The sequence below is a fragment of the Mytilus galloprovincialis genome, chromosome 7 (genome assembly GCF_965363235.1).
Source record: "Mytilus galloprovincialis chromosome 7, xbMytGall1.hap1.1, whole genome shotgun sequence".
Lineage (NCBI taxonomy): Eukaryota > Metazoa > Mollusca > Bivalvia > Mytilida > Mytilidae > Mytilus > Mytilus galloprovincialis.
This window is the reverse complement of record NC_134844.1, coordinates 26586169-26613963: the sequence shown is the minus strand read 5'-3', so window position 1 is coordinate 26613963 and position 27795 is coordinate 26586169. Positions and strand designations below refer to the sequence as shown.

At 30.8% G+C, this 27795-nt stretch overlaps 1 long non-coding RNA gene across 1 annotated transcript; it reads right to left on the bottom strand.

The window, feature by feature from the left end:
• On the bottom strand, window positions 1-27298 carry LOC143081598 (uncharacterized). Its single transcript, XR_012979982.1, has 4 exons — window positions 27068-27298; window positions 2362-2549; window positions 1969-2151; window positions 1-225 (listed from the first exon to the last, which is right to left on the bottom strand). It is a non-coding gene; the product is annotated as an uncharacterized LOC143081598 (long non-coding RNA).
• Between the last annotated feature and the right edge of the window lie 497 nt (window positions 27299-27795).

Sequence of the window (27795 nt, the reverse complement as noted above, 5' to 3'; positions counted from 1 at the left end):
TGTACCCATTAGGAACTTTCTTTGGTTAAACCCAAACTCTATATTTGGGTAGATAAAACTTTCAAGATTGTCACTTTTATTGTCATGAAAGATTGGTGTATCTTTTTGGAGAAGCAAGCTTCCATTCAAGTGAACGTATCCAACTTTTGATAATTCTCGTCGTGTTGATTCTCTCCACATTAATGTCTCGATTGGTAACCATCCACATTCGGTTTTTGAACAATGCTAAAATGAACTGTTGACTCAGAAATATGTGTTATTTAGAAATAAAAGTAATTGTACAATTTATGCTTTAATTATTGTTTCCTGCTGTCATATGTATAACGTCTTAAATGAAAATGTAGCAAAAGTTATAACAAAATTGCATAAAATGTTTTTATGTTTATGAATGTAGTGTTGAGTGCAGTGAATAACTGTTTATTCATATTTGTATGTGTGTTGTCTATTGATCCTTCCCCATTCTATACTATGCAGGGTTCATGTTGCCCAGTTTGTATATTTAAATGGATTGTTTTGTGAATTTTTTGTTTTTTATCTTTCCGTTATCTTTTCTTTTTGGCTTTAGCGTTGAGATTGTCAATCGAGTAATGAGATTTGAATGTTGAATTTAAGCAACAACCAATTTTATTTCGATACTAATCATTTTTTAAATGATGTTGTTTTTAGGAAAAATTATATATCATAAACTTAATAAACAGTAAACGTATACTTCCTTGAATACCATTTGATCCGAAAAGTGGAAAAGTTATTGTAAGTATTGGAACTGACAAACAAGTTAGAACTTTTTATGGTGATTTTAACTGTTGATTTCAACGTGAAATTGAAAGTTCTCTTTACAAAGCAGAAAACAAAAAAGTTTGTTGTTGTTGGATAAGTTCTTCATTTTACTCAACCAATTCAATGTCAACACGATTAGGTCAAAAATGTATTTTTCATTTGGATTTGAAAATTTCCCGTTATAAAAGATATGAGTGGTGATTAACTTTTGCCACTGCTGGTGGAGATTTATTTCCCTGAGGGTATCACAAGCCCAGTAGTCAGCACTTTTTGTGCTGACATGAATTGTCATTGATATGGTTATATTTATAAATTTACTGTTTACAATTTTTTTTAATTTTTTGAAAAACTAAGGCTTTCCTACCTCAGGCATAGATTGCCTTGGCTGGGTTTGGCAGAACTTTTGGGAATTTTGGTCCTCAATGCTCTTCAACTTCGTACTTTATTTGGCCTTTCTAACTTTTTTTTATTTCGAGCGTCACTGATGAGTCTTTTGTAGACGAAACGCGCGTCTGGCGTATATATTAAGTTTAGTCCTGGTATCTATGATGAGTTTATTTATATATATATATAATTATTCAATTTCGTGTTGCCATAATATAGACTAACTGTGTAATTTTCTATCGTTTGACTGCTTATAAGATGTTGAATTATTCAAAACACTGAGGGTTTTCTATAGCATTGTTTATATCTTTATTCTCACAAACCAAAAACCAAGAAATTTATCATTCGCAACTGGATTGAAATATCTAATGGATATTTTCCCAATTCACCATAAATCATAAAATCAGGAGTAGACTTTTTTACTCCAGATTATATTTTACAAAATTTAATATGAACCCTCTCGATCATTGAATTATTTACAAAACCCCATTCAAATATTGTCAAGTCGTATTTTTTTTTTAGAATTTTCAGATTTTTAATTATTTCGACTTTTTTTTATTTTGCTTTCTACCTTCTTTTATTCGAGATCCATTGATTGGTCTTGTGAAGACAAAATGTTCGTCTGGCGAGCCAAATTATTAGTCTGATATCTTTAATGGTTTGTTTTTAATTTGATTTGACAGACACGTCCACAAAGTGATGATAGTAATTACATGTAGTGTATGACAATTTGATAATTTCAATCTTAAAAGATAAAAAGAATAAAAAGTAAAAGTTGTCATGTTCATCTATGTTACACGTTATTACCGTTTGATTGTGTTGTTGATTTTCAGATGATGTTAAGTAATGTATTACTGCAATATTGTCGAATGTAATATTATAACTGCCTTCAAATACATTCTGCTCGTCTCTATGAAAAACACCAACTAGCCATCTTGAAAAATGAAGCAGAGAGTTTCGCCATACATGCTTTCGTCCAAAATCAAAAGGCTGCAACATATGAAGAGGAATAGTGATTGTCTTATATTCACAGGCCTTATCGATTTGTACTTACAACAACAAGTTATTTTTTTCAATCATTTCCTGTTCCATAGGTTTAAATTAAAATGTCTATTTATTTTTTTAAAACCAGATCGGTAAATGCTAAAAAGTTGAAAGAAAGCATTAAAAGTTCCCGATGGTAACCTTTTTATTATTTACCTGATGTAGAAATTTCTCACATGCTTCTACACGACACAAAAGTATAAACTTGATGATGTTCCTTGAATGTGTTGAATCTATATCTGACAAATCATCGATATCAGAAGACGTTATCTCCTCCATTCGGTATGATACAGCAAAAATGTCAACATCGGAAAGACTTTTATGAAACTCTGCGGCTTCTTTTTCTGAAATTAAAGAGATTGCAATAAAATCATAAGGTTGAAATGGACATTAAGAATGTTAAATAAAAAAAATCAACTGATACATTTCAAGGCTCACAATCTCTAAAAGTCATTTTAAAATTAAAGAATGAAAATATTTAAATCGGAAACTTCAATAAATATAGGAAGATGTGGTATGAGTGCCAATGAGACAACTCTCCATCCAAATAACAATTTATAAAAGTAAACCAATTTAGGTCAAGGTACGGCCTTCAACACGGAGCTTTGGCTCACACCGAACAACAAGCTGGAAAGGGCCCCAAAAATTACTTGTGTAAAACCATTCAAATGGGAAAACCAACAAGGATGTTATTTTGAATGTTAGTATGTAAAAATTAGAAGATTATGTACGACTGTCAATGTGACAACTCTCAAAAAGAGGCCGAATGATGTAGGATAAAGCAACTATTAGCTATTCCGAAGTTTCTTTCATTAATGTGCTCTTTAACGAGTCTTATTCCTCAATATACATCAAAAGAACGATAAGAGATGCTGCACTACTCTCTGTAGAAGGAAAAACCAAAGTTAAGGTTGTTGACCCTCTCCTCAAGTCGTCAGTCAAAAAATGTAAGATTGTGCATGCTGAATATAATAAACGCTATACTGATCAAAGCAAGGATTTAATGAAACAGTCAACTTACACATTCTCTCTATTTGTATTGGTCCGCAAATTCTGTTGATTACCGATAAATATGAGTTGATTTGTTTTATATGCGTGTACTTTTCCTAATTTTAAGTTCGATTTGTATTAGTTCCAACAATTTTTATATGTATACACATGGAAAAAAGTATTGCAACACTTCCATTGAAAATAATGTAAAATGACATGATTGTAGAATGAGTATAATTTGGGTTCTGCTAAATACTTTGATCCGTTTATGGTTTAAAATTGAATTCATGGTATTAAGTTTCTTTTCATTTAATACTAATACTGCATGGTTATGACATACATTTGTAACAGCTGCACTGAAATATTTTTTCGTACTTTTCACAAAAAAATCAAATTTTGCCGGACTCATATTTTTTCGAAACATTGGTTCTGCAACAAATACAGATTTTTATGCATTAAACTGATTTAGAACTTTTTAAATATAAGTTAATAACACAAAATCAATTTTAAACCATAAACGGATCAAAAGTATTTGGTCGAACTCAAATTATACACATTCTACAATCATGTTATTTTACATTGTTTTAAATGGAAGTGTTGCAATACTTTTTCCAGGTGTATATTTATAAGTGTGTACAAACTTCACCTTTAATTAGTTATCATAGCAACAAACGATAACAACAGTAATAGATAATGTAAAATTGCATTTCTATATGTATCACATTTAAATTATTCTTTGAAAAATTTACAGCCGTCATCACGAGTTGGTCAAAATATTGTCGTTTCCATAATTTCGACCTCTTTTTCTCAAATCTGACCTACCGAAATAGCCTTATCACTAGTTTGGTACTTTCATAGAAACACATGTACCCATGCGGAATAAGCAATGATTATCCTTCCTGTTTTCAGTTAGGTTCGTCATATGGCAAAATCAAAGGGACTTTATTCAAATGATTTGCACCCCGTGACTTTGGCCCTTTTGATTCGATTACTTCCCTTTGTTTAAGATTGAAAGTATAAATTATCTCAAATTTGCGTATAATCCAGTCCTTTTCCATCATGGATCTAAAACTAACGTGTCTTTGAAAATTTCCTTTGGACGATATTTACAAAAATGTTGTGAAATTCTAAAGGAAAATGCTTAAAATTTGACTTTTTACGAAATGGGGAGGTTAAAATCATCACGTTTTTTAAAGAATTTGGCCGAAAACTTAAGAAAGCAGGTAAGTTAAATGTTATCAAACCTTCAAATTCCACCTGCAAGGTGTTTCCATATATGCGGACAAATTACGAACAATACATTCTTGAATCTCTTTTTCTGTTCTGATTCTTTCATTTTTACAATTTTTCGTTATTTTGTATAGGAGTTATACTACGATCTACCACAGTTACGCTTCTGATTTTCAAACTTAAAAGGCCTAAAGTTTTCAATGTAGACAATTCTTATTTGTACACGGACAAAAGCCTAAAAACGTGTACAATTTATCTATATGCGGACAAATTGTTGATTCGTCATAGAAATTGGCATCTTGGCATTTTTATTTAAAGGGACATATATAATCCTATTGTTATGGCTGTCGTCAAGATAAGGCAAAATGGCCGCTATTCAAATTATCAAAGGACCCCAAACTTTGCCATATGTGTTGCTCAGTCTTTAGTTTTCTATACTGTGCTCTGAATACTGTTAGTGTTTAAATCGGTAAATCATTTTAATATTTTGCCATGACATGAACAGTTTGTTTTTCGAGTTTAAATATCTGTTTGGTATATTTCAGGTCTCGTTTGCTACGAAATAAGAATCGATTATTGTTATTCTGGCCTCAATGGATCTTTAAAAACAAATTCGAGTTCCTTTTAATGAGTGCGGTAAAATTATCAATCATAGGACATTGAGTGTTGTTTATGTGATTTGACAATCGTTTATTTGGAAAATGAAATCAATATGCCTCCGAAAGTGTACGGGATAATGCTACTGTGAGGATCATATAGGTTAAAAGTTGTCGGGATGATGGTCACTATTGTCTCATGTTGTATATTCTTTTTTAACTTTACATAATGTGTTGCACAATGTTCTAAATCATTTATTAGACTCAAAGATGTGCACCTTTTATTATTTGTAAATAAGATGAATTGCGGACATAAGAACCAAGTAGTAGAGTCTCCTGCAATTGTATATGATTCCATATAGTACTACGACATACAGGCTTTATTGCATACATGAAATATGTGAAACAAAAACGTTAAAAATGACCGATAATTATATGTGCTCCTATTCTTTTAACGAAATTTATTGATCATGAAACTGATTAAAAGGGCACTAGCTGTCAAATTCATGGTCACAGATTTGACTCAAATTCTCATATTTGATTTATAACAGTGTAAAACATTTATCCAAACTATCAAAAGTCTGAAATAAACAGTTTACAGAGCATGGGGTAGATAATATCTAGGTTCGTTTCGTGTGTATTTTAGTCCAGAAGCCATCTAATTACCTATCGATTGACCTCATATGACCATATAAGCGATGTAAACATAAATAAAGATATGAATATATTAAACCAACACGTGCAATTGGATTTTTATAGGTCTGTTTGATTTTATTTTATAGATTAAAAACAGATGTTTCTCATTGTTTTTAACCGTATAAGAATGATTTTATGTGCATCGAATTAGTAATCAAATGATTTACCGTAGTTTCGCTTTCATTGTTGACATTCTTTTTCTTAAAATAACCAGTACACGTTCAATGCAGCTAGCTAGGGGTTAAATTGAAGTTCACATGAATACGGATTTAAAGAGGTCGATTCATTTACTTGCAAGTGAATTACTAATTATCAATGTTTCTTAGCGTTATTTGACAAAATTGAACCTTTTTGGCTGCAAAAAGCGAATGTGTTATTTCACTATTTCACTTTCATTATTGATTGAATAGAAAAAAATCAAACTTTAGATTTTTTATATATCTCGTTGCTAGTGCCCCTTTAAATCAACTTCATTATTGATAAGATAGCATGTGTTACGTTTAACGAAATGACAAAAGTAAGTTAGAAACTTTAACAAAAGTTACATCGCTTATAACATGAATAAACTTACTTTTGATTTCAACTCTAATATTAGCGTTTTGGCCTAAGCAAATTTTATTCTGAATTCAATGAATAAAATACAAAGATATCCAGGCAACAAGTTCAAGCTACTTATGAAAAGGTAAGTCTCATAATCCCAACATTCCTTACAATTGTAAATTTAGAAAAATAAAGATGCAAGAAACCAAACGGATAACCCATTTGTCGAAGAAAAACTAACAACGCTATTGAAAAAAGTCAAAAACGTGCAAAAGACAAACAAGTCTTTCAAAAATACACAGAAAACTAACAAATTCGAATGAGCAACAAGAACCTTATTAGAAAACCAGGAGTTTTGATATTTTCACCACTTGAACTGGTGACAAAATATATCCCTGCAAGTAGCAACCATCTATCAAGGTTTCGATATAATGAAATACCAGCGCTATGGAACACCATATCATCAAGGAAATTGATACTCAATATACGGGGGATGCTGTAATGTTGCTACATAAAAGTGTGCAAATCACAATAAGAAGCGGAAATTATCTCTTTTGTTATAAAGATTTCTACTCCTTAAGTTCAAGTTCGATGGTATATGTTGTCAACATAGTCATTAAACTAAGAAAAATCATTGATAGGACAACATCTATATAGCGCAATGTTCAGTTCAAATATATAGTCTCATTTCATTCTTTATAGGAAGTTCCATCATAAAGTCTCATTCATATCAATCAAAGAACAAGTCGACAAGAAGAAGGGAAGAATTGGTTCACACTGAAATGCCGATTGTTTTTTTAAAGTGCTTCAGACGCACGAAACTTATCAGGTGTTATTTTCAGTACAAAAATTGTTTTTATTTATAACTGTGTACAAAACCTGCAATAAAATATAGCAGCTGCATATGTATTCATGGTAAGAAAAGTAGTGTTATATGCATGGCCAGTATGAGATCCATCAATCAAAATATGATCAAGGCAATAGAACAAGTACAGAAAAGAGCAGCAGTAGTGAATAACAACTACACAGCCCGAACACCTAGCTGTGTCACACATATGCTCAAAACTTAAAAATGGAAAAGCTTTGAAGAGCGAAGAAAAACAAATAGACTATGCATGCCATTCATGATCAAGCATGATCTAATAGACATAGATTGTCAACAATATTTGACTGCAAAAATGAACAGGACAAGAGGTTACAACCGCTTCTACAAAGTGGAAATAACACAGGTGCCTACCGCCAATCCTTCTTCACAAGAACCACCAGAGATTGGAACAACTAAAAAACATCAATATCAATATCATCCCAGTTGACGGAACCAGAACTGATTTTAAAAAGGCTGGAAGGATTGTATTTAACAATACAGAGAGATAGTGCATGTATATAGAATACTTCTTCTTATATGCTTCACAGTTTCCTTTGTCATGTTTGTTACGGAGTAAAGTTACGTACACATTAGTATAACACAAATATTGTCTGTTTTGTTCTTTCGTTAGTTTTATTTATAAAAGCCGACTATCTGTTCTTTGTGTATGCAGTTTTATTGTACGGCAGTATTTTGCTTTGCTGTTTATGTTTCATTCGTGTATATCTAATATCTCGTCGTATTTCCCTATAGACTAATTAGGGTATACGATTACCAAAACAATTAAGACAATTATTTTTTTTTTTTGTATTTTTTCAAGGTCTGTTTAATTTGTTATGAACTTTAAAAGTGATGCTAAGTTGATACATTTAAAACATTTATACGATATTCTACAGAAACATACATATAGAGCTGTACAGACTGATATCTTTGTATGTGTATATAATGGACAACTCTAATGATTCATTTCCATTCAAATTTCGATAAATTTACTAACGAATCTCACTAAATAAAACAAGTACAGAAAATCACTTGAATACTTCCTGTTGCTGAAGAAAGCTACACTGACTAAATCTAAAGACATGAAATCATCATGATATATCAAAATCTGTAATATAGATGACTTTACTTTAAAAATAGAAATGAACAAAAATCACACAGCATAGTGGTCTCGTTAAAGCGTGGTTGCCTCGATTACGGGAGGTTATAGGTTTAAACTTTGACCGGGTCAGACCAAAGAACATTAAATTGATATTCGCTGCTTCGCTACTTCGATGACTTTCCGCTATACACACATCAATAAGGAGTAAGGTCAAAGACTGGTCAGCTCTGAGTCAGAATAATCTATCCCGGTAGAATGCCATGTCTCTTTGTGGACTGCTACTTTGATATTTAAATCGTTGTCAGTCCAGTGCAGCTTGTCATTCTGGTACAAAGCATATCATATTAATTTGGTCTCATCCTGAGTTCGTCGATCAATATTTAACAGCCATCCACAATCTCAAATACATCCAGAATAAAGTAGGTGTATCTAGTGTATCGATAGAGAAAAACACAAAAGACCATTTTATAACTTCTTCAAATAGAACTAGAAATATATAATTGAGTGTTGTATCTATTTTATGTAATTTTATTTCCAGGATCATGATTTAGTACTCCAGACGCGCGTTTTGTCTACATAAGACTCATCAATGACGCTAATATCAAAGTATTAATAAAGCCAAACAAGTACAAAATTAAAGAGCATTAAGGATCCAAAATTCCAAAAAGTTGTGCCAAATACGACTATGTATGATGATATCTTGTCAACGTGGAAGTAGAAAAAAAGTAGATTAGTTTATTCATATATTTAGGTGTCTCTGTTGTATATATAACTCATTCACTTATATGATTTACCGAATGTGTTTTCATGCATTCGAAAAGATAAGCCCACATATCATAAAAATTTGCAGTAAATATAAGCTCTGGAATATAAAATCCAGCTTGTTCAATCTATAACCCAACATAAATTATTCAGTATACATGAAATAAAAGCAATCTAGATACAATTTGCTGAGTATTTTTAGAACAATTGAAAAACATAGTCAGACTTGTTATTTTAACACAAAACGTTGAAAAAATATATTCACTATGCATGTATTATTAGTTACATAGTGTGCTAGTGACCGAATACGGTATATATGGGGTCAGTAGTTTCATATGGGGTGAGAGCGAAGCGTGATGAAATCTTGATGATTTTATAGCTAAAGAAATGAAATCATCATGATATACATGTATCACAATCTATTATATAGATGACTTTTCTCAAACGAAAATGTCATACAGCATAGTGGTCTCGTGAAAGCATGGTCGCCCCAATAACGGGAGGTTGGGACATTGACTGGGCACACCAAATACCTTTAAATTGGTATTCGCTGCTTTGATGCCTCTCCGCTTATTATAGAGTAAGATCAAAGACTTGTCAGCTCTGATTCAGAATTATGTGTCCCGGTATAATGCTATGTCTACTTGTGGACTGCCTACTTTGTAATTTAGCAAGTTATAAGTTCAGCTCAGCGTGTCAGTTTAGTATAAACTATTTTACATTAACATGATCCCGTCCCGAGAGTGCATGTAACTCGATAGACATTAAACATTAAACAGACACGCACTATCTAACAGCCATCCATCATGCTTTACATGTATTAAGTATATGGTTGGAGAAAAAAACAAGATCATTTTATCATTTCTTCAAATAGTTCTAGAAATATAATATGATTTGCTTTAATTACGTGCATACCGTTAATTTTATGTAACATTATTTCTATACCGATATGTATGATCATGTCAACGTGAAAGTAGAAAAAACGTAGATTATTTTAATTATAGATTAAGGTGTCTCTGATGTATATATAACCTATTAAGCTATATGATTAAACGATTGCGTTCACAAGCATTCTACAAAATAAGATCAGATATCTTACAAAAAATGAAGTAAAAAAGAGTTTTGTTTTTGTACGTCATTTCCAGCTCGTTTAATCTATAATCGTATATGAATTATTCTGTATGCCTGTTATGGCTGCCATATATATATATATGACTTATTTTGTCCTTTTGTTCTTTTAGAACAATTACAAACGCAGACTTGTTATTGTAACACAAAACTAGAAAATTTTGAAATCCGCTACTTGTACATGTCTAAATGATCTACACATTTCAAAATACTCAATAACTGACAAATAATAAAAGTAGTAAACACATTGCTTATAGGGAAAACGGTAGTATTACATTTTCCCAGCATTAGGTTGGCCTTTTGTGTACCCAGACAGGTGAAGGAAGTCAACTTAGGAGTGCTGTGATTGGATGTAAGGGTACAATATATTTTTTTATTTATCTATGAATATCTGCAGTGTGTAAATTTTCAATATAAATTTTAAAACCTATTGAAATATTTTCTAAAGAATAATTCGAAAAGGCTTCCAAAATTTCATAAATTTGGTGCAAAAAGACGGTGGGCATGGATAACATAAACAAGCTCCATTGGAAATTGGTCATGATACTTTTTGGCTTCAATTTTTAGAATACAGTAATAAAGTACTAACACCACACATAACTGTTTTATTAAATAAATGTTAGTATTGTCGCCTGTGGCAGAATAAATAGTTCCGTTTTCCCTATACTCAAGATGAAATCAAAATCAATCAGACTTCAGTCATATTATACTATTTTGAAACATTAGATTTTTATCACAAAGAATAGAAATTTTTATCTGAGAACAGTACTGTGTTGAGCAAAGTGCTGAGCCATCATAATAAGTCAAATTGATGGGTTCTGATATAAAACTTTATTCTAGGGTGTCAATATTAACTATAGTGTATAAACTGCACCAAACTATTGTTCTTTTTATTTGTTTTCACCTTTCGCAATGATTAATTCAATTGGAAAACCCAGAATTCAAGTCGCGACAAATATTTTTAACTGAAATGTTTGCCTTTTTGGCTGTGTAATTCCCTAAATGTATCAATTGGGTATTTCCCTTGACAAAATCTATTAAAATTGGATATTGTCTGGTTAAGTTTGTACTGTTTATATAGTAAGGCAGTATTTGGTCATACTAGAAGCATTTTCACTGTTAGAATTGTTCATCTAAGAAAAAAGAGGCCCACTTGAGGCTAAATTTAGATAGAATTTATACTCTCCCGTGTAAAGAATTGCTCACATTGGTGGCAATTCATGCAGCAAATATTTCAATAGTGCTTCATTTTGTAGTTTCTATCTTTTATTAAATCAGGCATATATAATTTGTCATTTTGTACTGTTTGAAAGGACTTTTGTTGGAACTTAATACTCCAAAGGGACATAATTCAGCTCCGTTGGAAATTGGTCATGATACTATTTGGCTTCAATTTTTAGAATACAGTTATAGAGTACTAACACCACACATAACTGTTTTATCCAGGTTTTTATTATAAAAACTGGTTAATTTAGAAAATGTGAGTATTGTCGCCTATGGAGGAATAAATAGTACCGTTTTCCCTGTAATGGAGATACAGTTCGTGATCAAAGCAAACTATTTCATGAAACAAAACAAGTGCTACTTAATTTTAATATAAGTTAGACGATCTTATTTAAATTGATTTTACAATCTGAGACGATGATGATAAAATGTCTTGCAATTTGTTATTTGATGCGTTTACCCTTGTAATTATTGGAAAATATATTAACTACATTAATGAAGAATAAAAACAACTATAATAGAGAGAACAATTGAAGGTCTTTCCACCAAAAACAATGTGTTCTAAAATGAAAGTTGCAAAATTAAGTTTTATATGTCATTTCAATCGTCAAATGATAGCTTATTGTACGCTGATTCCAAAAATATATGGTTTCTATACTATATTTTTTAAAATAAGGTGTATAGTTTGTTAATTCCGGTTTGAAAAATGTTACTTCCGATTATGTTTACTTGACACTGATTCCAAAAGTATCTGGTTCTATATACTTTTATATTAATAAAGTACCAAAAAAGCTACTTCCGGTTTACACAAGGTCACTTCCAGTTGTTTTTTCAAGGTTAAATGGTTTGATACCTTTTTTCCAAAAGTATCATGGCTTTATCATGTATACATGTGATATAAAAGCAAAGGTCAAAATCTAGAACGTCAATTTAAGCTATGACCTTGAGATCAATTTCAAGGTCATAAACAAAGGACCTCAAATCAAAAGACCATAGGTCTTAATGATATTTGGTTAATGAGTTATATCACCATACGCGTATTTTAAAATACAAGAGGGGAGAAAACTCTCTTTTACATTCAACATACCTTACAATCAAAATGTATGTGTTATGACATATCGCAACTAACAATTTAGTAAAAATAATTTGTTGATATCTGATACGGTTTTTGGGAATAAGTGAAAATAAGCCAAATTCAAAAATTAGAATATGGCCTTGACCTTTGACCTTGACCTAATTTTCATTTTTTTTTTTTGGAATGAGGACCTCAAATCAAAAGATACTAGGTCTATATCACTTATGGTTTACAAGATAAAAATGCATATCACTTATATCAAATGCATAAGGGGAGATAACTCTCATATTGAGTGTTCATATTGTTTCGGTCAAAATAGAACAAATCATCGGAAGGATGTAACGAGCAATTTTATAAAATAAATTTGTCGTAATCTTTTACGGTTGCGAAGGAGTAGTGGACACAAAGAAAACAGTGTTTGGGGAGATAACTCTTACAAAGAAAAGTATTTGGTTACGCAGGGTAAATTTCAAAAGCGCATAAACTATTCCATATCATATACCAAATATCTAAGCGATATATTGCGAAACAAATATTTATCGCAAGAACAAAATTAGGCGGAAGAAAAAAAAAATAATCAGAAGAAAAACAATATGTCTTTCCACAGAAAAGTGGAAAGACCTAATTATAAATGTTCAAGAGCTATACGACTATTTAAAAGTATGATATGTGTTTTATAGCTATATTTGTGTACTGGCATAGTTATGACCGAAATAGTCATCTTGTTGTGTGTTTTTATCATCAGTCAACTAGTGTTTGGATTGATCTGGTACCAATCTTATATATTGCCTGGTTTTCTTACTGATCTGTATTTGTACATCAAATATGTATAGTAGTTAAACATATTTGTTTGTCATATATTTTATATTATTTTGCATTTGTTGAGTTATTTTTTTAGTTTTGATCTAAATATTCATAAGAGGCACCTCATTTCATTTAGTATAGTATTAGAACTATAACATGCAAGCCAAAAATCATCTGAGATTTAAGTTTCACCTATTATGTCTGTTCGTGTTCATACTTTTTTGTCAATATAATGGGATTTTTAGCAACTGGCCAACACCTGTGAGAAGGTTAGCTAGCTTTTAAACCATTGTATAGAAAATTCATGTACCAAGTCAGGAATATGACAGTTGTCATCTTGATATCCATTCCCTTGATTTGTGTGAGCTTTTGATTTTGATATTTGATTGTGGACTTTCAGTTTTGAATTTCCTCTGAGTTCGTTTTTTTTTATTGTACATTTTCCAAAACAACAAAAATAAATATTAAGGAAAGACCTGGAGCTCTTTTCACAAAAAGACAGAATTTATTAGCAAATTTGTCAACCGGCATATAGAAATGTGAACATTTAGAAACATGTGCTAAAGAAAAATCCTTTTATCGTCCCTACTTTTAATATTCTAGTTTCAACCGAAGTGGATAGACAGGAAGTTGTAATCGGAAAGTATCCAAACGTGAAGCTATCAAGTACCAAAATAACTGCAGTTTTTAATTTTTCATTTGAATAATTATGAAATAAATGGAAAAACATCATTTTTGAAATTTTGCAGAAAATATCTTATTTGAAATTTATACATTTTCCAGAGCTTTTTATGTATAGTGTCACTATTTCATTATGGAATGCATAAAACTGTCAATTACAGTACTGTCAAAATTTGAGAGTTGTCGCCGTCCTTCTGGGATTTAACGGTCGCAAATATATTGAAATTTACTTTTCTAAAAGCACTTTGACCCGGACATACCACAGAGTCATAATGAATGTACCAACGTTAATAAGTTAATATGTTGACCCGTACTTATCAAGTCATCTTCCAGTTACTAGGTGAAACAAAGAAAAACTAAATAAGTTCCAATTTATCGATTATCAGTTTTTATCATAATTGTATTATAGAATATCAGCCGCCTCACACAATATGAAGCCTTTTGAACTCATTTGATGGACTCACTCGAAAAGCACCTTAATTTCTAACTTATTTTTCATTTTCTTGCTCTCTATGTTATAAATGAACAAATTTCATGCTACAACTGAGGGAAAATACTAAATGATATGTATTTCAAAACACTGAGGTGGTAATAATGCTGAGAGGGAAATGTTAAAAAAAACACCATGTTATTCGAGTATAAGTGTATGACATTGGTACGGCAGTTGATATGCATAGATGTAGTATGTTTATAAATCAGATTTCAGATGTATTTACAACTTTGAAATACAAATGTAGTACTAGCGCGCTAGTTTAAGTTACATAAATACGTTGAAATTCGTTTCAAATGACAATAAATACATTTTTAATGAAACAGATCAATTTTTTCAGTACTCAATGAAAGACCTTTTAATGACTGTAAATTATCCTGCACTTAAAATGCAATATATTATTTAATCAAGGAATCTGTTTTAATTTTAGGTAACACAAAAGACTAATGGATAATTAATAATTCTTTTTGTATACAAGACTTAAACTCTTCTTTATGGTAGTCCATTCTTCGATGATTAGTTTGATAAAGTTATTTGTTAATGTGTTCTTTTAAAATACAAGAGAAAACACCCTTTTACATTCAATATACCTTACAATCAAAATTTATGTGTTATGACATATCGCAACTAACAATTTAGTAAAAATAATTTGTTGATATCTGATACGGTTTTTGGGAATAAGTGAAAATAAGCCAAATTCAAAAATTAGAATATGGCCTTGACCTTTGACCTTGACCTAATTTTCATTTTTTTTTTTTTTTGGAATGAGGACCTCAAATCAAAAGATACTAGGTCTATATCACTTATGGTTTACAAGATAAAAATGCATATCACTTATATCAAATGCATAAAGGGAGATAACTCTCATATGGAGTGTTCATATTGTTTCGGTCAAAATAGGACAAATCATGCGAAGGATGTAACGAGCAATTTTATAAAAATAAATGTGTAGTAATCTTTTACGGTTGCGAAGCAGTAGTGGACACCAAGAAAACAGTGTTCGGGGAGATAACTCTTACAAAGAAAAGTATTTGGTTACGCAGGGTAAATTTCAAAAGCGCATAAACTGTTCGATATCATATACCAAATATCTAAGCGATATATTGCGAAACAAATATTTATCGCAAGAACAAAATTAGGCGGAAGAAAAAAAAATAATCAGAAGAAAAACAATATGTCTTTCCACAGAAAAGTGGAAAGACCTAATTATAAATGTTCAAGTGCTATACGACTATTTAAAAGCATGATATGTGTTTTATAGCTATATTTGTGTACTGGCATAGTTATGGCCGAAATAGTCATCTTGTTGTGGTGTTTTTATCATCAGTCAACTAGTGCTTGGATTGATCTGGTACCAATCTTATATATTGCCTGGTTTTCTTACTGATCTGTATTTGTACATCAAATATGTATAGTAGTTAAACATATTTGTTTGTCATATATTTTATATTATTTTGCATTTGTTGAGTTATTTGTTTAGTTTTGATCTAAACATTCATAAGAGGCACCTCATTTCATTTAGCATAGTATTAGAACTATAACATGCAAGCCAAAAATCATCTGAGATTTAAGTTTTACCTATTATGTCTGTTCGTGTTCATACTTTTTTGTCAATATAATGGGATTTTTAGCAACTGGCCAACACCTGTGAGAAGGTTAGCTAGCTTTTAAACCATTGTATAGAAAATTCATGTACCAAGTCAGGAATATGACAGTTGTCATCTTGGTATCCATTCCCTTGATTTGTGTGAGCTTTTGATTTTGATATTTGATTGTGGACTTTCAGTTTTGAATTTCCTCTGAGTTCTTTTTTTTTTTTTGTTATTGTACATTTTCCAAAACAACAAGGATAAATATTATGGAAAGACCTGGAGCTCTTTTCACAAAAGGACAGAATTTATTAGCAAATTTGTCAACCGGCATATAGAAATGTGAACATTTAGAAACATGTGCTAAAGAAAAATCCTTTTATCGTCCCTACTTTTAATATTCTAGTTTCAACCGAAGTGGATAGACAGGAAGTTGTAATCGGAAAGTATCCAAACGTGAAGCTATCAAGTACCAAAATAGCTGCAGTTTTTAATTTTTCATTTGAATAATTATGAAATAAATGGAAAAACATCATTTTTGAAATTTTGCAGAAAATATCTTATTTGAAATTTATACATTTTCCAGAGCTTTTTATGTATAGTGTCACTATTTCATTATGGAATGCATAAAAATATCAATTACAGTACTGTCAAAATTTGAGAGTTGTCGCCGTCCTTCTGGGATTTAACGGTCGCAAATATATTGAAATTTACTTTTCTAAAAGCACTTTGACCCGGACATACCACAGAGTCATAATGAATGTACCAACGTTAAAAAGTTAATTTGTTGACCCGTACTTATCAAGTCATCTTTCAGTTACCCGGTGAAACAAAGAAAAACTAAATAAGTACCAATTTATCGATTATCCGTTTTTATCATAATTGTATTATAGAATATCAGCCGCCCCACACAATATGAAGCCTTTTAAATTCATTTGATGGACTCACTCGAAAAGCACCTTAATTTCTAACTTATTTTTCATTTTCTTGCTCTCTATGTTATAAATGAACAAATTTCATGCTACAATTGAGGGAAAATACTAAATGATATGTATTTCAAAACACTGAGGTGGTAATAATGCTGAGAGGGAAATGTTAAAAAAAAAACACCATGTTATTCGAGTATAAGTGTATGACATTGGTACGGCAGTTGATATGCATAGATGTAGTATGTTTATAAATCAGATTTCAGATGTATTTACAACTTTGAAATACAAATGTAGTACTAGAGCGCTAGTGTAAGGTACATAAATACGTTGAAATTCGTTTCAAATGATAATAAATACATTTTCAATGAAACAGATCAATTTTTTCAGTACTCAATGAAAAACCTTTTAATGACTGTAAATTATCCTGCACTTAAAATGCAATATATTATTTAATCAAGGAATCTATTTTAATTTTAGGTAACACAAAAGACTAATGGATAATTAATAATTCTTTTTGTATACAAGACTTAAACTTTTCTTTATGGTAGTCCATTCTTCGATGATCAGTTTGATTAAGTTATTTGTTAATGTGTTAGATATGGATGAATACCTCATAAGATTTGCTTTTTTATTGATCTGAACTGAAATAATTAATTTGCAAATTAAATTCCTAAACTTTAAGAAACTGTCGATTTTTCTATACCATTTTATCTTACAAATCAGTCTAAAGCTTTATATAAAGCCCAGCAACCATGATTCAATGTACATAGACATCGAAATTTTATATTCAAATGAATTCCAACACACTGACTTCATAAGTTTATTGTACGATGCAGCACAATCGCTATGTATCTGTTAATTAACTCAACATCTCGAGATGGAAACGGATTTATATAACAGCACTGCTCTTTATTCCTACCCCAATTATTGAATGAATTTGTATGTTTCGTATTTATGTATTCACTCTTGTAGCTGGAAAAATGAATTATAATATAAATAGAATAAAATATTTGATACTATCGTTCGTGGTTTTTTTCTGATGTTGACGTTAACGATGCAGTTTAAGACGTTCAATAAAGAAAGTTTGAGAAATTATTTGGAGGTTACCATTTGGAAAAGAGCCGTTATATATCATTAGTCCGAAAAGCCTAAATAATAACCACATTGAAAACAATTACTTGAAGTACTTGTTCTTCAAAAAAGAAATAGCAGTGATATGTGTCCTTAAGCTGTGTCACATAAATTTTTAACCTGGTTAAAAAACAGGCGAAGAAATTAGTATCCTTTCGATATGCTTGTGCGTTTAAATATTCAACTATACCAAGAGGATTTAAGTTTAGGATGCTGAATCATGCAAAATATTTTCCATAAAACAATAATTAATTCACTTCTTAATTCAAAAAAAACTATTACAATATGTCATCGTTGAAATAATGCTTTCATGTAAATAAAAAAATCAAATTATATCCGGATCAATTGCTTCAAAGCCTGCATCCTATAATTTAAAATTAAATCTTGATAAATTTGTGTTCAGATTACTCCTCACCCTGTCAATATAAGGACCCCACACGTCATCTAAATATTAAATGAAAAATTCTTTATTTGATCCCCAATCTTTGATATTAAAATAACCATCTTGTGTATTCTTTGATCTCGGGATCCAAACTAATCTAAAAACATATTTAATTCTGAACACAACTTAAAGTAATTATAGTTATCTCCAGTAAATGTACTTTACGTATTTAATTTTTTAATGAATGGGAATGCATTTATTGATATCTGCATGTCATTTGACATATGTATATCTTTAACTGTTCTTAAAAGACAGTGACGTAAAACAGCTTGAAGTGCTCTCTACATAGAACTATTTAACGACCCTTTTGAAGACAGCATCTAATGAATCAAAGAGAAGATTGCTTTGAGAGATACGATTGCCATTGTTTCATTGATACATGTATTAGTATTATTTTAGAAAATAATTCAACTGCACGTGTAAAATACTCGTAAAATGAAATTTGCGTAATCTGAATAGTTATTCAATTTTAAAAATAGCCAATTCTCGATACAAGTGTATGAACAATGTACTTAATGTCTTTTATTTTTGTGATATTAATTCCAAGTTGACTTTCAACAGCAGTCACTGAGAGTGAGAAAAGGTATTTCACTTCGTACCTTATCACCTATTTTCCTACGTGGTTTCTAGGTGGAACCCCTATTCATAACACTTTAAATATTTAATTTCCTTTGGGTCAGTGGGCATGACTCCTTTCCGTACACATTCTGTTTAAATTGCAATCGGTTTTAGTATAATACGACGTCTGTCGACAAAACGAGTTAATTTTTCTCGGCGTATCGAAAGTTACTTACGGAAGGGAGACAACTCGAAGCGATTATATGGAAGACTCCATTTTGGCTGAAGGGGTGTTCTAATTACACCTTCACGTTGTGGACTACATTTATTTTAATTTAAATGATGCATATGTTTGAAAATTATGCAACAACAATAACCCTCAATAGCAGACAGACATAGAAAGGATCTCGTGAGTTTCAAATTAATCAATGGAGTGGGGAATCCAGGGCAATCATTCAATCTGATACCCCATCTGGTCAAGAATACTATACTCATGCGCATAATTACATAAACAAACCCTAGACTTGTGATTTGTAGCAAGGACGTATATTAAATGTTAATTAAACGACCTTCATTTCTTTATGGAAGTACAATACCAAAATCAGTTTCATAACGGTGACATATATGAAAACTCCACTTCAGTTCTTATATGATAGAAATAGATTTATCGATGTGAATTCAGAGAAATCTCGCATGTTATCAAAACTTGGAAATTCCCTCTGACGTGTTTCTAAATTTATAAAAACACTAAATATAAATACTGCTTAATTCTGAGTTTCCGTGTTGTTAAAAACACGCATACAAGTCAAGGGAAATATCGACACATGAAGACTATGAGGAGAAAATTATAGGACAGTTGTTTAAATTCAATCCTTTTGTTTTTATACCATTTAAAGCAAAACAATCAAAAAAATCTGAGATGTTCCTTGATCTTTAGAATAAAAAGGTTGACGTGAGGGCATGGTCCTGAGTCAATGGTATAAGTCTACAGATTGCTTAAAAACCAATCGTATCCCAAAAACTATAAGAGATGATATCTATCGAATAAGCTCCAGAGGCTCTGTAATTAGCTAAAAACAGCATCAAAATATACAAGCTCAATAGGAAAAGAACAATGGAAGGAACATTTTTGTTAGCTCGTTAAATACGCAATCGGGAAATTCAATAGTTGACTTTAAATTCCAGTCTACTCTGTGTTCAATTGATCAATGTTAATAACGAGTCAATAAACCATTTACACATGACTGGATACAATGAATAAAACGTAATTTGACCAGCAATACTAAGCAGATTGGCTAAAATAGAATTTTAATAACATATCTTAAACTCGGTAATTATAAAATAGCTTCATCTACATATTTTAAATGTAACTTTGTAGATTTGTTATTTTAAAGTGACATAGATGTAGGAGTTTGTAGAAATGAAATAACAATTTAAAAAGTTGAATAACAAAATCGTTTGCACGTGTATGTTTACAGAATTGTATATGCTTACATGAGCTATATTTTTTTTTATTGTTTTGTAAAAGATAAAAATCATACAGTATCGAAATACTTCAATCTTATTGTAACGGAAAACAGTTGAAACTGTCTGTCAACATGAACCTCATCTGGATAAGAAGATTAAAAAGAAATCATTATTAATAGGGCACTGACTTCGGCAGTAACCAAGATGGTTGCAGTTGTAACAGATGTCAAGATATGTGAGTTTCCGCGGTGTTCTGGTGCTTAAGGTTGCATTTCTGTAAATATTGACAATGCATTTTCCCATAGGAACTCCTTTTACGGCTTAAACTGTACCACTTTTACTATGAAGTCTTGAAAAATCATATCCTAGAATGGAAAGTTCATATGCACTACTATTTTTTGCAAAGATCAAAATATAGGGCTGTGCGGAATATTTTCAACGTTTATATGCCCCGAACTTCTAAGAGTATAAACTAACACCAAATTTCTTAACAACCCCTACCTCGACTGTAGGGTTACAACAGATTTCAATATAAACAATATTCATATGTATATTTACTGTTACATTTCCAAGTTATGTCTCTATGAGATGCAACCTACAGATAAAAACTGGGAACCAGTATGGAAACAAAATTTACTATCTATGAATATTCTAAATCTCCCCAAAAGAGGCGTGTTTGAGAAACAGCTGTATTTACAAAATGAAACCTTAAGGGCGGCTATTGACAATTGTGTTGTCGTACACGATGTTGCTGAGTTGACACTGAAGCTGAATGAGCAGAAACAATATTTGTAGTTTTTTTATATGGATGTGGTATTTAGTAGAACCTTTTGGTTTAGTTAATCTGAAGGAGGGTCGTCACTCTCATGTTCATGAACAGTTTTCCAGCCTGTGTGAGATTTGTCTGTAATGCTGATGAGCTTATTGTGATTCCTGATTTTTAGTATAGGACCAAATACAAATCTTTGAGAAGAGTAGAAATATTCAAAACAGGTTAATCTCAAATAGTAAAAAAGTATCCAACAAATCGTTAATGCTAGTATATAGTATAATGCGTATATTTAACATCGTGCAACGTATGCACATTAGGAACAGTCAGATATGTATGATCAGTATCTTAACATTTATTATCTGAGTCACAAATACCACAATTACAAACTACTGGTACATGAACTTATTATCATTCTACGAATAATTTCAAATTCTTGAACGAAGCCTTAGAGTAATAGATGATTATCACAGATTTTACTTGAATATAAAGACTGTAATTTGTTAGCATTAGAAAGGTCACACAGATTTATACTTATATAAAATATTTATCCCTACATCTCAAACAAGCAAAAACAATAACAACAAACTAAAACAGACAAACAAACAAACAAGAATTTAAAAAAAAAACAATAGTAAAAGTTAAATGTATGATTAGCGTACAAAACTATATGATGTAATAATACGTAGATATGCAACTAGTACCACGATATCGATTATAAAAACATAGTTATTGTGCATAAGTTCTAAGCACATACACCTCGATGAAGGTCTATGCACAATACAGTAATGGAAATATTAGGCAGAGCATTTATATATTGTTAAACTAAACAATTCTGTTGTTCGTTTCTGTGTGTGTTGCATTGTTGTTTGTTTTTTTTTTTCTAACTTTAGTGTTTCTGTTGTTTTCCTCTTAAATATAATGTGTTTACCTCAGTTTTAGTTTGTAAACCTGATTTGTTTTCTCTCAATCGATTGATGACTTTTGTACAGAGGTATACTTCTGTTACCTTTATTTGTTTCGTATGCTAATTGAAATAAACAAAAAATATCACAACCCCGCCCCCTTTAAATGAATGTAGTGATATCAGGTGAGCAGAAGGGTAAGACAATCCCCCTTCATTATTGTCACCTTCGTGTTTGGAAAAGACAATATGAACATAAACATCGTCATATGTGAAACCGATATTCCTTTAGGGTCAACCAAGTCGTGGTGGTGTCGATAAAATTTACGAAGGGATGATTTCAAGTTAAACAGCATACGATAAGTAATATATGCTCACCAACTGTGCACCTTTAATAGCAGATTTATTTCTATATTGCTATGAATCCCAGTTTATGACCAAACTCAGTGAAAACCCATCATTGTTATATTTGGTTGATACATTCAAAAATACCTACCATTATCTGGATGATATTTTTTCGTTGAATTATCCAGAGTTCTGTAAATATACTTCAGAAATTTACCCAAAAGAACTAACTTTAACTAAATCTGACATAAATAGCAGCAGTTGTCCTTTTCTAGATTAAGACATTTCAATTTCAAACGGGAAACTTCATTTTAAATTTACGACAAAAGAGACGATTTTTCATTTCCTATTGTTAATTTTCCTTTTTTAGACGGCGATGTGCCTTTGGCTCCATCATACGGTGTTTATATATCCCAACTCGTTCGGTTTGACCGTGTGTGTTCGGATGTCATAGATTTTAACGAACGTAATCAATGCATCACTGGGAAATTGCTGTGTCAGGGATTTCGATACCATGAATTGCTTAAAACGTTTACTAAATTCTTTCATAGATACAAAGATTTGATTAGTAAATTTGGCTATATCTGTAGAAAACTTATTAAAAATGGTATTTCACATCCTAAATTTTAAGGTAATATTGTACTTAAAGTGAGGAAATCGCTATGTGATCCGTGTAAACTCATCGAACCTTTAAACTTATAAGTAAGGGTTATCGTAACAATATTGTAATTAGATATCTTAATATAGTTTACATTGGCACTAATATCGATTTTGTCATTAGCAAATTAAAACATAACTAAATTGTATATTCTTTTGAGGCGGGATGTAACGAGACACAGACACGTTAATTTTTATACCTATAGAAGTCGCTCCTCACTATCCTACTACCTGTCGTTACATTTATTTTTGGCATTGCACAAGTCATCTCTTCTCTGACTGTTCATGACGTTAAAATACTTAATCCCTGGGATGTGTTTTAGTTGATTTTAGTCTCTTATGCATGATTTTTTTATTATTAATTGTTTTTGGCTCTTAACTAGCTGTCAGTAACTGCGAGCACTCTCGAATCGTATTTTTTTTTTTTTTGTTAATTCGATCTGTTGATAATGTTTATAATGCTTTTTTGTTATTTGATATTTATATGGATCTTGTCTATATACCAGCTTTGATTATTTGGAATATCACTTTTTCTTACTACATTTGTATAAACTTCAAGATTTACCTGTGTATTTTTTTAAAACCGTTTTTTTTTTTCTAAAGTGAATATTTTCGAAGGGTTAAATATGTTGCAGTGGTGTCTTGACATGGCTTTGTTTGGACTTGTTTGTTTGCTTTTTGGCCTTGAATGTTTGTCCCTAATATTTTATTAACTGTGCATTTGCATTCAGATATCGCAGATCGAATTTATTCGTTTATAGTGTATTAAGGTAGCACAATACAAAGATTTTTCATCCCCAATCAGACATCTTTAAACTGATGTAACTCCACTCATCCTTTTTTAAATTTTATAAATGAGGTACCAAAAGAAAGAAGAATAATTAATCTTTCAAATTGTGATAATTTCATTATGACATAATTATTACATAATTAATTGTTATGTAATTAGTTGCTATATTGTAATGTCCATACTTGAATGAATTTAGCTTCTTTGTTATTCATAGCATCCCACAAATATTTTATAGATTCTTGCACAACACAGTTTGTCTTCCAAAACCGTGTCTCAGATTTTTCCTATTGTATTTCATTCTCTCATAAATCTTCAATGAAGTTTGCAACATCAATTCATAAGAGATAACTAAATTCAATTGGGTATAAAATTTGTTCTATTGATGTCTTTGGAAATCTGAGACATAGTTTTGGAGGTCAAGCTGTGTTGTACAAGAATCTATAAAATATTTTGTGATACTATGAAGAACAAAGACGCTAAATTCATTCAAGTGTGGACATCACAATATAGCAACTAATTACATAACAATTGATTATGTAATAAATATGTCATAATGAAATTATCACAATTTGAAAGATTAATCTTTCTTCTTTCTTTTGGTACCTCATTTATTGTTTATAAAGAAGGATGACATGAATTACATCAGTTTAAAGTTATCTGATTGGGAGTGAAAAAATCTTTGTATTGTGCTACCTTAATGTACGTTTTTTGATTGAGTTAAGCCTGCCAATTGATATTTTACCGTGTGTTTTTCTATGTTGTGATGTTATGCTATTGTTTCAGAAAAAGGGAGAAGGTTTGGATCCATTAAAACTTTAAACCCGCTACAAATGTTTGCACCTGTCCTAAGTCAGGAATCTGATGTACAGTTTTTGACGTTTGTTTATGTAATTTATACGTGTTTCTCGTTTCTCGTTTTTTTTTAATATAGATTAGACCGTTGGTTTTCCCGTTTGAATGGTTTTACACTAGTAATTTTGGGGCCAGTGTTGAAGGCCGTACATTAACCTATAATGATTTACTTTTTTAAACTGTTATTTGGATGAAGAGCTGTCTCATTGGCACTCACACCACATCTTCCTATATCTATGTATACTTTACAGATTTACTTTAATTTATTCATTCAATTATAATAGGTTTAATCGGCTTTAATTCAGAAAAGGTGACAAATTTGAAAAACGTATTAATTAATAGATAAACTATTCTGAACGAATGGTATACGGACTTTTCTAATCAAGGGTCATAATGATACGTGATATGACCTTTTTGACCTTGTTAACTGTAAAGTTCGGTCAATAAAATGTATGGAACTGGATGTGGAGTTGAAGTTTTTGATTTCTTGCCATGGGAAAGGCGTCAATATATATTCTGTCTTGAGGGATCTTTATTCTTAATACGCTACATGAAATTTGCAGAGAAATTTTAAGAAATTGTTCTGCAGTGTGAATTTTGATATAAATATAATCGTTTTTAAAAGGTGAATATAATAGCGAATTTGAAGAAAAAAATCCGTTTTAAATGCTAACCTGACACGCTTTTGCTAGATTAGCCATCCTTAAAAACGCTCAAATACGAATTGTTTTATGAAAAATTTATATAAAAACAGAAATAGTTAAAAAGCCATATGATGAAATAGGACATAATAAAAAAAGTCATACCATCTAAGGTCAATTTTACCTGAGGGAATTACAACTTAATTATCTTTATAATTACAGAATTTTTAGACGACTTTGAACAAAGATTTTGGTTGTCGGTGTACCTCTCTGTTCTTCGGTTACGATTTGAGACCTTATTTTTCTCACCTATTATATATATACGTCGTAGAAACTATAATAACAAAAATGACAAACTCCGAGAAAAATTAAAAAGGGAAAGTTCCTGAACAAATGGGAAAACCAAAAGCTCAAATACACCACACAAATGGAATTCTTGACTGGATACAGACATTTTCATGTGTAGAAAATGGTAGACTAACCATTGTTTTATAGCTAGCTAAACCTGTCAATTGTATGATAGTCGCATAAAATTCCATTATATTGCAACCATGTGTGAACAAAACAAACAGACACAATTTGTAAAAATGTATATAAAAAGGGAGTACATCAGTCAATATTGTGTTTTAATCCTAATCATGTTAAAACAAACAAATATGTCAACAAAGAAAAATGTAAAAGCGACGTGAATTTTCCTTCCCTCAATTCCTTTTATTCGTGTTAATATATTCACAACATTATCACCAAATTTAAACATATAATTAATGGTTGAAGGGTAATTGCTTAGTTGTACTATCATCTCAGTTTAATTTGGTTTCAATGTTGTATGTGTTGGTAAATATTTGGTGTTATAAACTGTTTTTTGTCTTTTCTTTTTTTCTTTTTTTCGTTTTATCATTTTACCTGTCTCGTTTCTGTACGTTTTGAAATCCTTCTAGTTGTTTCTATATGGTTTTTTTATCATTTTTATTCAACGAATGGACATTTAGAACATAAATGCGTTTTATATCATCTCTCGAGCTCATAAAAATTGAACATTTATGTTATTCATACATTTCCGAATTCATGCAATTAATCAACAAGGTCATAATTTAAGATATTTACAGTTTTGCAGGATTTCCTAAAACATAAAGGAGGGGCGACAAATACCAGAGGGACAATCAAACTCGTAGACAGAAAATAAACTGATAACACTATGGCTAAAAAATAAAAGACAAACAGACAAATAATAGTACATAAGACACAACATAGAAAACATACAAGACTAAGCAACACAAACCCCACCAAAAACTGGGGGTGATGTCAAGTGCTCCGGAAGGGTTAGAAGATCCTGCTCCACATTTGGTCTTTTTGATAATAACAAGATAAACAAAATACCATTTTTTTTATAAATTAAAAATATATGTCTATCCAATCAAAGCAGCGTGTGATTTACAATCAAATTATTTTAAACTTCTTAAGCTGTGTTTATCTAATATAACTTTTTTAAATTGATAAATTGATGGTTGTCTGTTGTATATTTTCACCTATATATCATATTATGCAAACAACTGACTAGTATATTCATATGCAAATAAACAGAAACTCATTATAAATCAAACATACCTGTTTCTTTGTCAAAAATGATACATACAGACGTCCATTTTAAATTAATCACCACAGACATCAACATTAACACTGATAGTTCTGTCTCATAGAAAATGGTTCCTTTAGTTCTTATGTTCTCTGTTACTGTAAGACAATCTGTCATCATCATTGTTTGATTTAAAGGCACCACGATATTTCGCATTATTCAAATCTCCATGAATTAAAGCTTTCTGACAGAAAATAGAACAATGAAAATTACTTATTTTTAGGTCTCTATTATCAATGAAAAATTAGTAATTGCTTCAAAACATGAAAAAACATCCGTTACAAAATTATATGTTTAAATAATTTATTATCTAAATTAGATAGAATCAATAAAATATCATTTGACAGAGTTCCTTCATCTAATCATAAATAAACACATCACCAATTAAGATGAGTATCTATATAATGAAATTGTAGCCTGAAAAATGTCAACTACTATCGCTTTTCAACATTTTGAGTAATTTTCAGTTTATTTGGTTGAAATTTTGAAGAAGTTTTGGAATTGAACAATGAAATTATAGGTACATTGTGTGTGATCAGATTTCAAAAATGCATTATCAAAATCTTGAATTCATAATTGCTGGCTGAATTCATATTCAAACATTGTATCATACTTTGATATGTGAACTATGCAAATTTTGATCAGAATCTTTTATTCATAGATAAAGCAGATTGGTATTTTTAGTACATATGTATGTTAC